The sequence below is a fragment of the Hyla sarda genome (genome assembly GCF_029499605.1).
Source record: "Hyla sarda isolate aHylSar1 chromosome 2 unlocalized genomic scaffold, aHylSar1.hap1 SUPER_2_unloc_13, whole genome shotgun sequence".
Classification (NCBI taxonomy): Eukaryota; Metazoa; Chordata; class Amphibia; order Anura; family Hylidae; genus Hyla; species Hyla sarda.
Genome location: NW_026607600.1, coordinates 74,834 through 88,544, shown reverse-complemented (window position 1 = coordinate 88,544; position 13,711 = coordinate 74,834). Strand labels below are relative to the sequence as shown.

General features: G+C 38.3%; 1 protein-coding gene across 1 annotated transcript in view; it reads left to right on the top strand.

Annotated features, from left to right (window-relative positions):
• Positions 1-475: 475 nt before the first annotated feature.
• LOC130298336 (collagen alpha-2(I) chain-like) overlaps positions 476-13,711 on the top strand; it is a 64,499-nt gene continuing 51,263 nt past the window's right edge. Inside the window, exon 1 of the transcript XR_008849761.1 lies at positions 476-1,042. The gene's annotated coding sequence lies outside the window, so the exon portion shown is untranslated. The remainder of the gene's footprint in view (positions 1,043-13,711) is intronic.

The following is a 13,711-nucleotide window of genomic DNA, read 5'->3' as shown; positions in this document are numbered from 1 at the left end:
AAGTTGCATTTAGTTACTAGATAACTACAACTCCCAGCATGCCCTGATGTAGCCTATGGTTCTGTGGGTGTTGCAGCAGGTTGCACTGTATAGTAGGACAGTTAAGGTTATTGTGTAACATGCTGGGAGTTGTAGTTTTGGTTTGTGTCAGCTGCAGAGCCATAGTCTGTGTCAAGGAATACTGGGAATTACAGTTAGTAACTACAACACCCAGCATGCCCTGATGCAGCCTATAGCTCTGCAGCTGACCCGAACAAAAACTACAACTCCCAGCATGTTACACTTTATAGTTCTACAGTTTAGGTTATGGTCCAACATGCTGGGAGTTGTAGTTTTGGTTCGGGCGTGTTTGCGTGCATCCGTGGGGCTCTGTATCACTGGGTACACTGGTATATTGGGTATACTGGTATATTGGGAACACTATCACTGGGTACACTGGTATATTGGGTACACTATATCACTGAGTACACTGGTATATTGGGTATACTGGTATATTGGGAACACTATCACTGGGTACACTGGTATATTGGGTACACTGGTACAGGGATGTGGAAATCCTATAGCCCGACGCCCGGGACAAGTAGTTTTGGGCACCGGGCAGGTGAATTGTTTATAGATTTAGCCCTGTATCGGGCAGGGACAGACAGACTTCCCCCTTATTTTTCTTTAATGTCGGTGTGAGGTGCAGGAGCCGATGGAAGTCTCCACCTCACACCAGCGCTCAGAGTATATGGAGGGGGCAGTGGCGGCCTCCAGCTGACTGCAGAGCCCCCTTATCTCCCCTCCCGGAGGATGGACGGAGCTCAGAAGACACAGCAGGGTGAGAGAGAGGATGTAGACAGCTCCGTGCACAGCTCCATCCCCCGCACTCAGCTCTATCCCTCCCCTCCCCCTGCTCTGTCTAGACAGGACCTAATCCACCACGGGGCGGTTGCTTGTTTGCACGGGGTAAACACAGAGCGGGGGAGGGGAGGGGGAGGACGGAAATGTCACCTCACACCGGCCGGGACTACAGCTCTGATGTCCACTCATGGCGGCTCAGGTGAGGAGACCAAGAATGCAGGCGGCGGCAGGAAGGGTGCTTGTATATGTATGGTGTGAGTGTATGTGTGATGTGTATGTGATGTATGATGGGGGAGGATGGTGTATATCAGTGTTTACCAACCAGGGGGCCTCCAGCTGTTGCAAAACTACAACTCCCAGCATGCCCTGGGCATGCTGGGAGTTGTAGTTTTGCAACAGCTGGAGGCACCCTGGTTGGGAAACACTGGTGGATATGTATGGTGTGAGTGTATGTGTGTATGATGTCTATGTGTGATGTGTATGTAATGTATGATGTGTGTATAATGTCTATGTGTGATGTGTATGTAATATATGATGTGTGTATGATGTCTATGTGTGATGTGTATGTAATGTATGATGTGTGTATGATGTCTATGTGTGATGTGTATGTAATGTATACTGTGTGTATAATGTCTATGTGTGATGTGTATGTAATGTATGATGTGTGTATAATGTCTATGTGTGATGTGTATGTAATGTATACTGTGTGTATGATGTCTATGTGTGATGTGTATGTAATGTATAATGTGTGTATGATGTCTATGTGTGATGTGTATGTAATGTATACTGTGTGTATGATGTCTATGTGTGATGTGTATGTAATGTATAATGTGTGTATAATGTCTATGTATGATGTGTATGTAATGTATGATGTGTGTATAATGTCTATGTGTGATGTGTATGTAATGTATACTGTGTGTATGATGTCTATGTGTGATGTGTATGTAATGTATGATGTGTGTATGATGTCTATGTGTGATGTGTATGTAATGTATGATGTGTGTGTATAATGTCTATGTGTGATGTGTATGTAATGTATACTGTGTGTATGATGTCTATGTGTGATGTGTATGTAATGTATGATGTGTGTATGATGTCTATGTGTGATGTGTATGTAATGTATGATGTGTGTATAATGTCTATGTGTGATGTGTATGTAATGTATACTGTGTGTATGATGTCTATGTGTGATGTGTATGTAATGTATAATGTGTGTATGATGTCTATGTGTGATGTGTATGTAATGTATACTGTGTGTATGATGTCTATGTGTGATGTGTATGTAATGTATACTGTGTGTATGATGTCTGTGTGATGTGTATGTAATGTATAATGTGTGTATAATGTCTATGTGTGATGTGTATGTAATGTATACTGTGTGTATGATGTCTATGTGTGATGTGTATGTAATGTATGATGTGTGTATGATGTCTATGTGTGATGTGTATGTAATGTATGATGTGTGTATAATGTCTAAGTGTGATGTGTATGTAATGTATAATGTGTGTATGATGTCTGTGTGATGTGTATGTAATGTATAATGTGTGTATAATGTCTATGTGTGATGTGTATGTAATGTATGATGTGTGTATAATGTCTAAGTGTGATGTGTATGTATGTGATGTATGATGTGGGGGGGCAGTGGCTGGTGTATGTATGATGTGTGTATATGTATGGAGTATATGTATGGTGTGAGTGTATGTGTGTATGTAATGTATGATGCGGGGGGGGTGTATGTATGATATGGGGGCAGTGGCAGGTGTATGTATGATGTGTGTATATGTATGGTGTGAGTGTATGTGATGTATGATGTGGGGGGGCAGTGGCAGGTGTATGTATGATGTGTGTATATGTATGGAGTATATGTATGGTGTGAGTGTGTGTGTATGTAATGTATGATGCGGAGGGGGTGTATGATATGGGGGCAGCGGCAGGTGTATGTATGATGTGTGTATATGTATGGTGTATATGTATGGTGTGAGTGTATGTGATGTATGATGTGGGGGGGCAGTGGCAGGTGCATGTATGATGTGTGTATATGTATGGAGTATATGTATGGTGTGAGTGTATGTGTGTATGTAATGTATGATGCGGAGGGGGTGTATGTATGATATGGGGGCAGCGGCAGGTGTATGTATGATGTGTGTATATGTATGGTGTATATGTATGGTGTGAGTGTATGTGTGTATGTAATGTATGATGTGGGGGGGGTGTATGTATGATATGGGGGCAGTGGCTGGTGTATGTATGATGTGTATGTATGAATGTTTTGTATAGGAGCGGACTGTCACGTCGGGCATTAGGGCAGTTGTACCATCTCATTTTATTTATTTTTAGTGGCCCCCCGCACTAAATTGCACCCCCAGAATCCCCCCTTCATACTCACCCGCCAACCAAGAGCCCCACGGATGCAGACAAACACGCCCGAACCAGAACTACAACTCCCAGCATGTTGGACCATAACCTAAACTGTAGAACTATAAAGTGTAACATGCTGGGAGTTGTAGTTTTTGTTCGGGTCAGCTGCAGAGCTATAGGCTGCATCAGGGCATGCTGGGTGTTGTAGTTACTAACTGTAATTCCCAGTATTCCTTGACACAGACTATGGCTCTGCAGCTGACACAAACCAAAACTACAACTCCCAGCATGTTGGACCATAACCTAAACTGTAGAACTATAAAGTGTAACATGCTGGGAGTTGTAGTTTTTGTTCGGGTCAGCTGCAGAGCTATAGGCTACATCAGGGCATGCTGGGAGTTGTAGTTATCTAATAACTAAATGCAACTTCCAGCATTTTCTGACACAAAATGCACCATATAAAGTGGAGAAGCAGAACCCCCCCCCCCCCCCAGTAACATAAAAACTGAAAAAAAGTGATTAAAATATTTTAAAAAGTGCGAATATATGTGAATAAGCCCCTTTCCTAATAAAAGTTTCCAATTTTCTTTAAATAAAAATAATGTACAAAAATAAACATAAGTGGTATCGCTGCATGTGGAAATGTCCAGACTATTAAAATATAATGTTAATTAAACCGTACGGTGAACGGTGTAAATGTAAAAAAATAGTCCAGAATTGTTCATTTTTGGTCACTTCATATTAGACATTTTTTATAAGGATCAAAAAGTAACATGTAGACTTTTCTGGTCTTGTCTGGGGTGTAAGAGGATCTACAGCTCTCCCCCCGCTAATATCCTGACATACTGCCATCACCTATTAACCCATTAGATCACCGCTGTCAGCAGTGTCTAAAGGATCTTATATCCATCCCTGGTGGTCTAGTGGGGGGGATCAGACTATTTTGGTGAAAATTATTTTATCTACCAGGACAAGTGGATTTTCTTGAGGGACAAGTAGATTGTGTTCCGCTTTAGTCCCTTGGACAAGTAGTTTTTTTTTATATTTCCACACCTCTGTTGGTATATTGGGTACACTGGTATATTGGGTACACTGTATCACTGGGTACACTGGTATATTGGGTACACTGGTATATTGGGTACACTGTATCACTGGGTACACTGGTATATTGGGTACACTGGTATATTGGGAACACTATCACTGGGTACACTGGTATATTGGGTACACTGGTATATTGGGTACACTGTATCACTGGGTACACTGGTATATTGGGTACACTGGTATATTGGGTACACTGGTATATTGGGTACACTGGTATATTGGGTACACTGGTATATTGGGTACACTGTATCACTGGGTACACTGGTATATTGGGAACACTATCACTGGGTACACTGGTATATTGGGAACACTATCACTGGGTACACTGGTATATTGGGTACACTGGTATATTGGGTACACTGGTATATTGGGTACATTGGTATATTGGGTACACTGGTATATTGGGTACACTGGTATATTGGGAACACTATCACTGGGTACACTGGTATATTGGGTACACTGGTATATTGGGTACACTGTATCACTGGGTACACTGGTATATTGGGTACACTGGTATATTGGGTACACTGGTATATTGGGTACACTGGTATATTGGGTACACTGGTATATTGGGTACACTGTATCACTGGGTACACTGGTATATTGGGAACACTATCACTGGGTACACTGGTATATTGGGAACACTATCACTGGGTACACTGGTATATTGGGTACACTGGTATATTGGGTACACTGGTATATTGGGTACATTGGTATATTGGGTACACTGGTATATTGGGTACACTGGTATATTGGGAACACTATCACTGGGTACACTGGTATATTGGGTACACTGGTATATTGGGAACACTATCACTGGGTACACTGGTATATTGGGTACACTGGTATATTGGGAACACTATCACTGGGTACACTGGTATATTGGGTACACTGGTATATTGGGAACACTATCACTGGGTACACTGGTATATTGGGTACACTGGTATATTGGGTATACTGGTACATTGGGAACACTGGTATATTGGGTACACTGGTATATTGGGAACACTATCACTGGGTACACTGGTATATTGGGTACAATGGTATATTGGGTACACTGGGTACACTGGTATACTGGGTACAATGGTATATTGGAAACACAGATATAATATAGATATTAGATACATAGATAGATCAGTGTTTCCCTCCAGCTGTTGCTAAACTATAACTTTCAGCATGCCTGGAAAGCCAAACGCATGCTGGGAGTTATAGTTTTGCAACAGCTGGAGGCACCATGGTCAGCAAACACTGAGATAGATAGCTAGATAGATAGATATGAGAAATTGATAGATATGAGATAGATAGATAGATATGAGATAGATATGAGATAGATAGATATGATATAGATAGATAGATAGATAGGAGATAGATAGATAAAGTGTTGCAAAACTACAACTCCCAGCATGTCTGGGCAGCCAAAGGCATGCTGGGAGTTATAGTTTTGCAACAGCTGGAGGCACCATGGTCAGCAAACACTGAGATATAAGATAGAAATTAGATAGATAGATAGAGAGATAGATAAGAGATAGATATGAGATAGATAGATAGATATGAGATAGATATGATAGATAGATATGAGATAGATAGATAGATATGAGATAGATAGATAGATATGAGATAGATAGATAGATATGAGATAGATAGATAGATATGAGATAGATAGATAGATATTAGATAGATAGATAGATATTAGATAGGAGATAGATAGATAGATAGATATGATAGATAGATAGATAGATAGATAGATATGAGATAGATAGATATGATAGATAGATAGATAGATAGATAGGAGATAGATATGAGATAGATAGATATGAGATAGATAGATAGATAGATATGAGATAGATAGATAGATATGAGATAGATAGATATGATAGATAGATAGATAGATAGATAGGAGATAGATAGATAAAGTGTTGCAAAACTACAACTCCCAGCATGTCTGGACAGCCAAAGGCATGCTGGGAGTTGTATTTTTAAAACTGCTGGAGGCACCCTGGTCTGGAAACATTAAGAAATTGCCCATTTAACTCCCACTGACCCCCCAAACAGCAATTTGCCCCTCAACCGTTTCCTCCCAGAAAATTACCTGTTGTATAGGGGGCCGCAGCGGTGGGCAGGGGAAGTCTTCCTGTTCCCCTTCAGCGCGGGCGGGTGATGTAGTCAGCAATGGAGCAGGAAGCAAAGAACCTGCCTGCTCCAATAGGGCTGCAGCCTGCACACAGAGGAGTGTGGGGGGAGGGGGAGGAGCGTCCCTCTGCTCTCTTCCCAGAGATGCATTGCGGCCACGGCCCCTGCAGTCACCTTAAAGGGCCATCATACTGTAACTGACCAAATCCTGTATACTGAGACAAATAATACCAATAACATCAGCATACAGGGAGGAAATATTGTCATCATACATATTATGGTCATACTGTTACTGACACCAATATTACTGATAATACCAGTACAAAAAAATAAAAATGGTCAGCACCTCCAGACAAAAGGTGCTTACTGTTAGTTGTGTGCGTTACTAGCAAGAAACAAATAATACTGCCACACCATGACCACGACTACCATTGTGACTGACTAATGACCGACTAACACCAATTGTATACATTTTACAAATACCAATACTCCCACATACACTGGCCTTATAGTGGTAGATACCAGCTGTACACATCACAGTGTGTATTATCCCTGTACTGTGACATGACTGTGTATTATCCCTGTACTGTGACATCACTGTGTGTATTATCCCTGTACTGTGACATCACTGTGTGTATTATCCCTGTACTGTGACATCACTGTGTGTATTATCCCTGTACTGTGACATCACTGTGTGTATTATCCCTGTACTGTGACATCACTGTGTGTATTATCCCTGTACTGTGACATCACTGTGTGTATTATCCCTGTACTGTGACATCACTGTGTCTTATCCCTGTACTGTGACATCACTGTGTATATTATCCCTGTACTGTGACATCACTGTGTATATTATCCCTGTACTGTGACATCACTGTGTATATTATCCCTGTACTGTGACATCACTGTGTATATTATCCCTGTACTGTGACATCACTGTGTATTATCCCTGTACTGTGACATCACTGTGTATTATCCCTGTACTGTGACATCACTGTGTATTATCCCTGTACTGTGACATCACTGTGTATTATCCCTGTACTGTGACATCACTGTGTATTATTCTTGCACTGTGACATCACTGTGTATTATCCCTGTACTGTGACATCACTGTGTATATTATCCCTGTACTGTGACATCACTGTGTATATTATCCCTGTACTATGACATCACTGTGTATATTATCTCTGAACTATAACATCACTGTGTGTTATCTCTATACTGCAACATCACTGTTGATACTTACACTGCACTGTGACATCACTGTATATATTAAGCCTGTATACCCTAATGCCACTGTACATATTTTCCTTGCACTGCGAGTGACAATACAGGGTAAATATGCACAGTGACATCACAGTTCAGAGTTAATATATACAGTGACATCACAGTTCAGAGTTAATATATACAGTGACATCACAGTTCAGAGTTAATATATACAGTGACATCACAGTTCAGAGTTAATATAAACAGTAATGTCTCTGTACAGGGACAATAAACAGTTTTGCCAATACAGGGTTAATAAACGCAGTGTTGTCACAGTAGAGGGTAACTATGAAGTGATGTCATTGTACCGGAAAAATATACAAAGTGAAGTCAGCATTCAAGAATAATAAACTGTGATGTCACTACAGGGTTGTTATACACAGTGACATCAAATTACAGGATGAAACACAGTGATGTCACAGTTTATTATGAAGCGCAGTGATGTCACAGTTTATTATGAAGCACAGTGATGTCACAGTTTATTATGAAGCAGTGATGTCACAGTTTATTATGAAGCACAGTGATGTTACAGTTTATTATGAAGCACAGTGATGTCACAGTTTATTATGAAGCAGTGATGTCAGTTTATTATAACGCACAGTGATGTCACAGTTTATTATGAAGCAGTGATGTCACAGTTTATTATGTAGCACAGTGATGTCACAGTTTATTATGAAGCACAGTGATGTCAGTTTATTATGAAGCACAGTGATGTCACAGTTTATTATGTAGCACAGTGATGTCACAGTTTATTATGTAGCACAGTGATGTCACAGTTTATTATGAAGCACAGTGATGTCACAGTTTATTATGAAGCACAGTGATGTCACAGTTTATTATGAAGCACAGTGATGTCACAGTATATTATGAAGCACAGTGATGTCACAGTATATTATGAAGCACAGTGATGTCACAGTTTGTTATGAAGCACAGTGATGTCACAGTTTATTATGAAGCACAGTGATGTCAGTTTATTATGAAGCACAGTGATGTCAGTTTATTATGAAGCACAGTGATGTCAGTTTATTATGAAGCACAGTGATGTCAGTTTATTATGAAGCACAGTGATGTCACAGTTTATTATGAAGCAGTGATGTCACAGTTTATTATGTAGCACAGTGATGTCACAGTTTATTATGTAGCACAGTGACGTCACAGTTTATTATGAAGCGCAGTGACGTCACAGTTTATTATGAAGCGCAGTGACGTCACCGTTTATTATGAAGCGCAGTGATGTCACAGTTTATTATGAAGCACAGTGATGTCACAGTTTATTATGAAGCACAGTGATGTCACAGTTTATTATGAAGCAGTGATGTCACAGTTTATTATGAAGCACAGTGATGTCACAGTTTATTATGAAGCACAGTGATGTCACAGTTTATTATGAAGCGCAGTGATGTCACAGTTTATTATGAAGCACAGTGATGTCACAGTTTATTATGAAGCACAGTGATGTCACAGTTTATTATGAAGCACAGTGATGTCACAGTTTATTATGAAGCACAGTGATGTCACAGTTTATTATGAAGCACAGTGATGTCACACAGACTACAGAATGTACAACTGTACGTATGATAAAGATGGCGGGATGCTATCGAAACGTCACACATACATGGGGGAATAAAACACTTAGATTAATAGATAGATATGAGATAGATAGATAGATAAGTGTATCCCAATCAGGGGGCCTCTAGCTATTCCAAAATGACAACTCCCAGCATTCCTTTGGCTTTATGAGCATACTGGGAGTTGTAGTTTTGCAACAGCTGGAGGCCCCCTGGTTGGGAAACACTGATCTATCTATCTATCAATCATCTATCTATCTATCCATCCATCTATCTATATCCATCTATCTATTTATGTATCTATCTATCTTTCTATTTATCTATCTATCTCATATCTATCTCAGATAGATGAGAGATAGATAGATAGATGAAAGATAGATAGATATGAGAGATAGATAGATGATATATAGATAGATACATAAATAGATGGATATATAGATAGATATGAGATAGATAGATAGAAAGATAGATAAATAGATGATAGATAGATACTATCTCTATCTATCTATCTAAAACAAATAAAAACGGCACAACCAAAATCCAGAGATTAGAGAGAATTCGGGGTGCCCGCATACTTGGAACCTGGGTCCACTGGTTCCTTAATCCAGACAAAGAACAATATGATGCAGCATAGTCTATGCACATGATGGAATAAACCACCATTTTCTGCAAACTTGTGGCGTGCTGAATCATATTGTTCTTTATCTATCTATCTATCTTTCTATATCCTATCTATATCATTTCAATCTATCTATATAATATCCATCTATCTATCTATATCATATCTATCTATCATCTATCTATCTCATATCTATCTATATATCTTTCTATATCCTATCTATATCATATCAATCTATCTATATCATATCTATCTATCTATCTCATATCTATCTATATATCCATATATTTATGTATCTATTTATCTATATATCATCTATCTATCTATCTATCTATCTATCTCTCATATCTATCTATCTTTCATCTATCTCTCATCTATCTGAGATAGATATGAGATAGATAGATAGATAAATAGAAAGATATATATATATATATATATATATATATATATATAAATAGATAGATATGAGATAGATAGATATGAGATAGATAGATATGAGCATAGGCGTGCGCAGCCTATTGCATTAGGGTGTGCACCCTAAAGCACAAACTCACGCAGCGCACGCGTGTGTGTGATATATATATATACACACCCACTCTTGCTTGCATGCACACATACATAACCATACCTACACTCATAAATATCAATACAAACAAAATGAAAAACTTTATTAAAACTTTTTTGGGATTGGAGGCTCCATTATACATACACTGTACAGCAATCATACCTCCATTATACATACACTGTGACTGTACAGCAATCATACATCCATTATACATACACTGTACAGAAATCATACCTCCATTATACATACACTGTACAGAAATCATACATCCATTATACATACACTGTACAGCAAGCATACCTCCATTATACCTACACTGTACAGCAATCATACCTCCATTATACCTACACTGTACAGCAATCATACATTCATTATACATACACTGTACAGCAATCATACATCCATTATACATACACTGTACAGCAATCATACCTCCATTATACATACACTGACTGTACAGCAATCATACATCCATTATACATACACTATACAGCAATCATACCTCCATTATACATACACTGTACAGAAATCATACCTCCATTATACATACACTGTGACTGTACAGCAATCATACATCCATTATACATACACTGTACAGCAAGCATACCTCCATTATACATACACTGTACAGCAATCATACCTCCATTATACATACACTGTACAGCAAGCATACCTCCTTTATACATACACTGTACAGCAAGCATACCTCCATTAAACATACCCTGTGACTGTACAGCAATCATACATCCATTATACATACACTGTACAGCAATCATACATCCATTATACATACACTGTACAGCAATCATGCATTCATTATACATACACTGTACAGAAATCATACATCCATTATACATACACTGTGACTGTACAGCAATCATACATCCAATCCATTAATAATGGATTGGATGTATGATTGCTGTACAGTCACAGGCAGTGTATGTATAATGGATGTATGATTTCTGTACAGTGTATGTATAATGAATGCATGATTGCTGTACAGTGTATGTATAATGGATGTATGATTGCTGTACAGTCACAGTGTATGTATAATGGAGGTATGATTTCTGTACAGTGTATGTATAATGAATGTATGATTTCTGTACAGTGTATGTATAATGGAGGTATGATTGCTGTACAGTGTATGTATAATGGAGGTATGATTTCTGTACAGTGTATGTATAATGGAGGTATGATTGCTGTACAGTGTATGTATAATGGATGTATGATTGCTGTACAGTGTTTGTATAATGGATGTATGATTGCTGTACAGTGTATGTATAATGGAGGTATGATTGCTGTACAGTGTATGTATAATGGAGGTATGATTTCTGTACAGTGTATGTATAATGGAGGTATGATTGCTGTACAGTGTATGTATAATGGAGGTATGATTGCTGTACAGTGTATGTATAATGGAGGTATGATTGCTGTACAGTGTATGTATAATGGATGTATGATTGCTGTACAGTGTATGTATAATGAATGTATGATTGCTGTACAGTGTATGTATAATGGAGGTATGATTGCTGTACAGTGTATGTATAATGAATGTATGATTGCTGTACAGTGTATGTATAAAGGAGGTATGATTGCTGTACAGTGTATGTATAAAGGAGGTATGATTGCTGTACAGTGTATGTATAATGGAGGTATGATTGCTGTACAGTGTATGTATAATGGATGTATGATTGCTGTACAGTGTAAGTATAATGGAGGTATGATTGCTGTACAGTGTAAGTATAATGGAGGTATGATTGCTGTACAGTGTATGTATAATGGATGTATGATTGCTGTACAGTGTATGTATAATGAATGTATGATTGCTGTACAGTGTATGTATAATGGAGGTATGATTGCTGTACAGTGTATGTATAATGAATGTATGATTGCTGTACAGTGTATGTATAATGGAGGTATGATTGCTGTACAGTGTATGTATAAAGGAGGTATGATTGCTGTACAGTGTATGTATAATGGAGGTATGATTGCTGTACAGTGTATGTATAATGAATGTATGATTGCTGTACAGTGTATGTATAATGGAGGTATGATTGCTGTACAGTGTATGTATAATGAATGTATGATTGCTGTACAGTGTATGTATAATGGTGGTAGGATTGCTGTACAGTGTATGTATAATGGATGTATGATTGCTGTACAGTGTATGTATAATGGATGTATGACTGATGTACAGTGTATATATAATGGATGTATGATTGCTGTACAGTGTATGTATAATGGATGTATGATTGCTGTACAGTGTATATATAATGGATGTATGATTGCTGTACAGTGTATGTATAATGGATGTATGATTGCTGTACAGTGTATGTATAATGGATGTATGATTGCTGTACAGTGTATGTATAATGGAGGTATGATTGCTGTACAGTGTATGTATAATGGATGTATGATTGCTGTACAGTGTATGTATAATGGATGTATGACTGATGTACAGTGTATATATAATGGATGTATGATTGCTGTACAGTGTATATATAATGGATGTATGATTGCTGTACAGTGTATGTATAATGGATGTATGATTGCTGTACAGTGTATGTATAATGGATGTATGACTGCTGTACAGTGTATGTATAATGGAGGTATGATTGCTGTACAGTGTATGTATAATGGAGGTATGATTGCTGTACAGTGTATGTATAATGGAGGTATGATTGCTGTACAGTGTATGTATACTGAATGTATGATTGCTGTACAGTGTATGTATAATGGAGGTATGATTGCTGTACAGTGTAAGTATAATGGATGTATGATTGCTGTACAGTGTATATATAATGGAGGTATGATTGCTGTACAGTGTAAGTATAATGGATGTATGATTGCTGTACAGTGTATATATAATGGAGGTATGATTGCTGTACAGTGTATGTATAATGGAGGTATGATTGCTGTACAGTGTATGTATAATGAATGTATGATTGCTGTACAGTGTATGTATAATGGAGGTATGCTTGCTGTACAGTGTATGTATAATGGAGGTATGCTTGCTGTACAGTGTATGTATAATGAATGTATGATTGCTGTACAGTGTATGTATAATGGAGGTATGCTTGCTGTACAGTGTATGTATAATGGCGGTATGATTGCTGTACAGTGTATGTATAATGGATGTATGATTGCTGTACAGTGTATGTATAATGGAGGTATGATTGCTGTACAGTGTATGTATAATGGAGGTATGCTTGCTGTACAGTGTATGTATAATGGAGGTATGATTGCTGTACAGTGTATGTA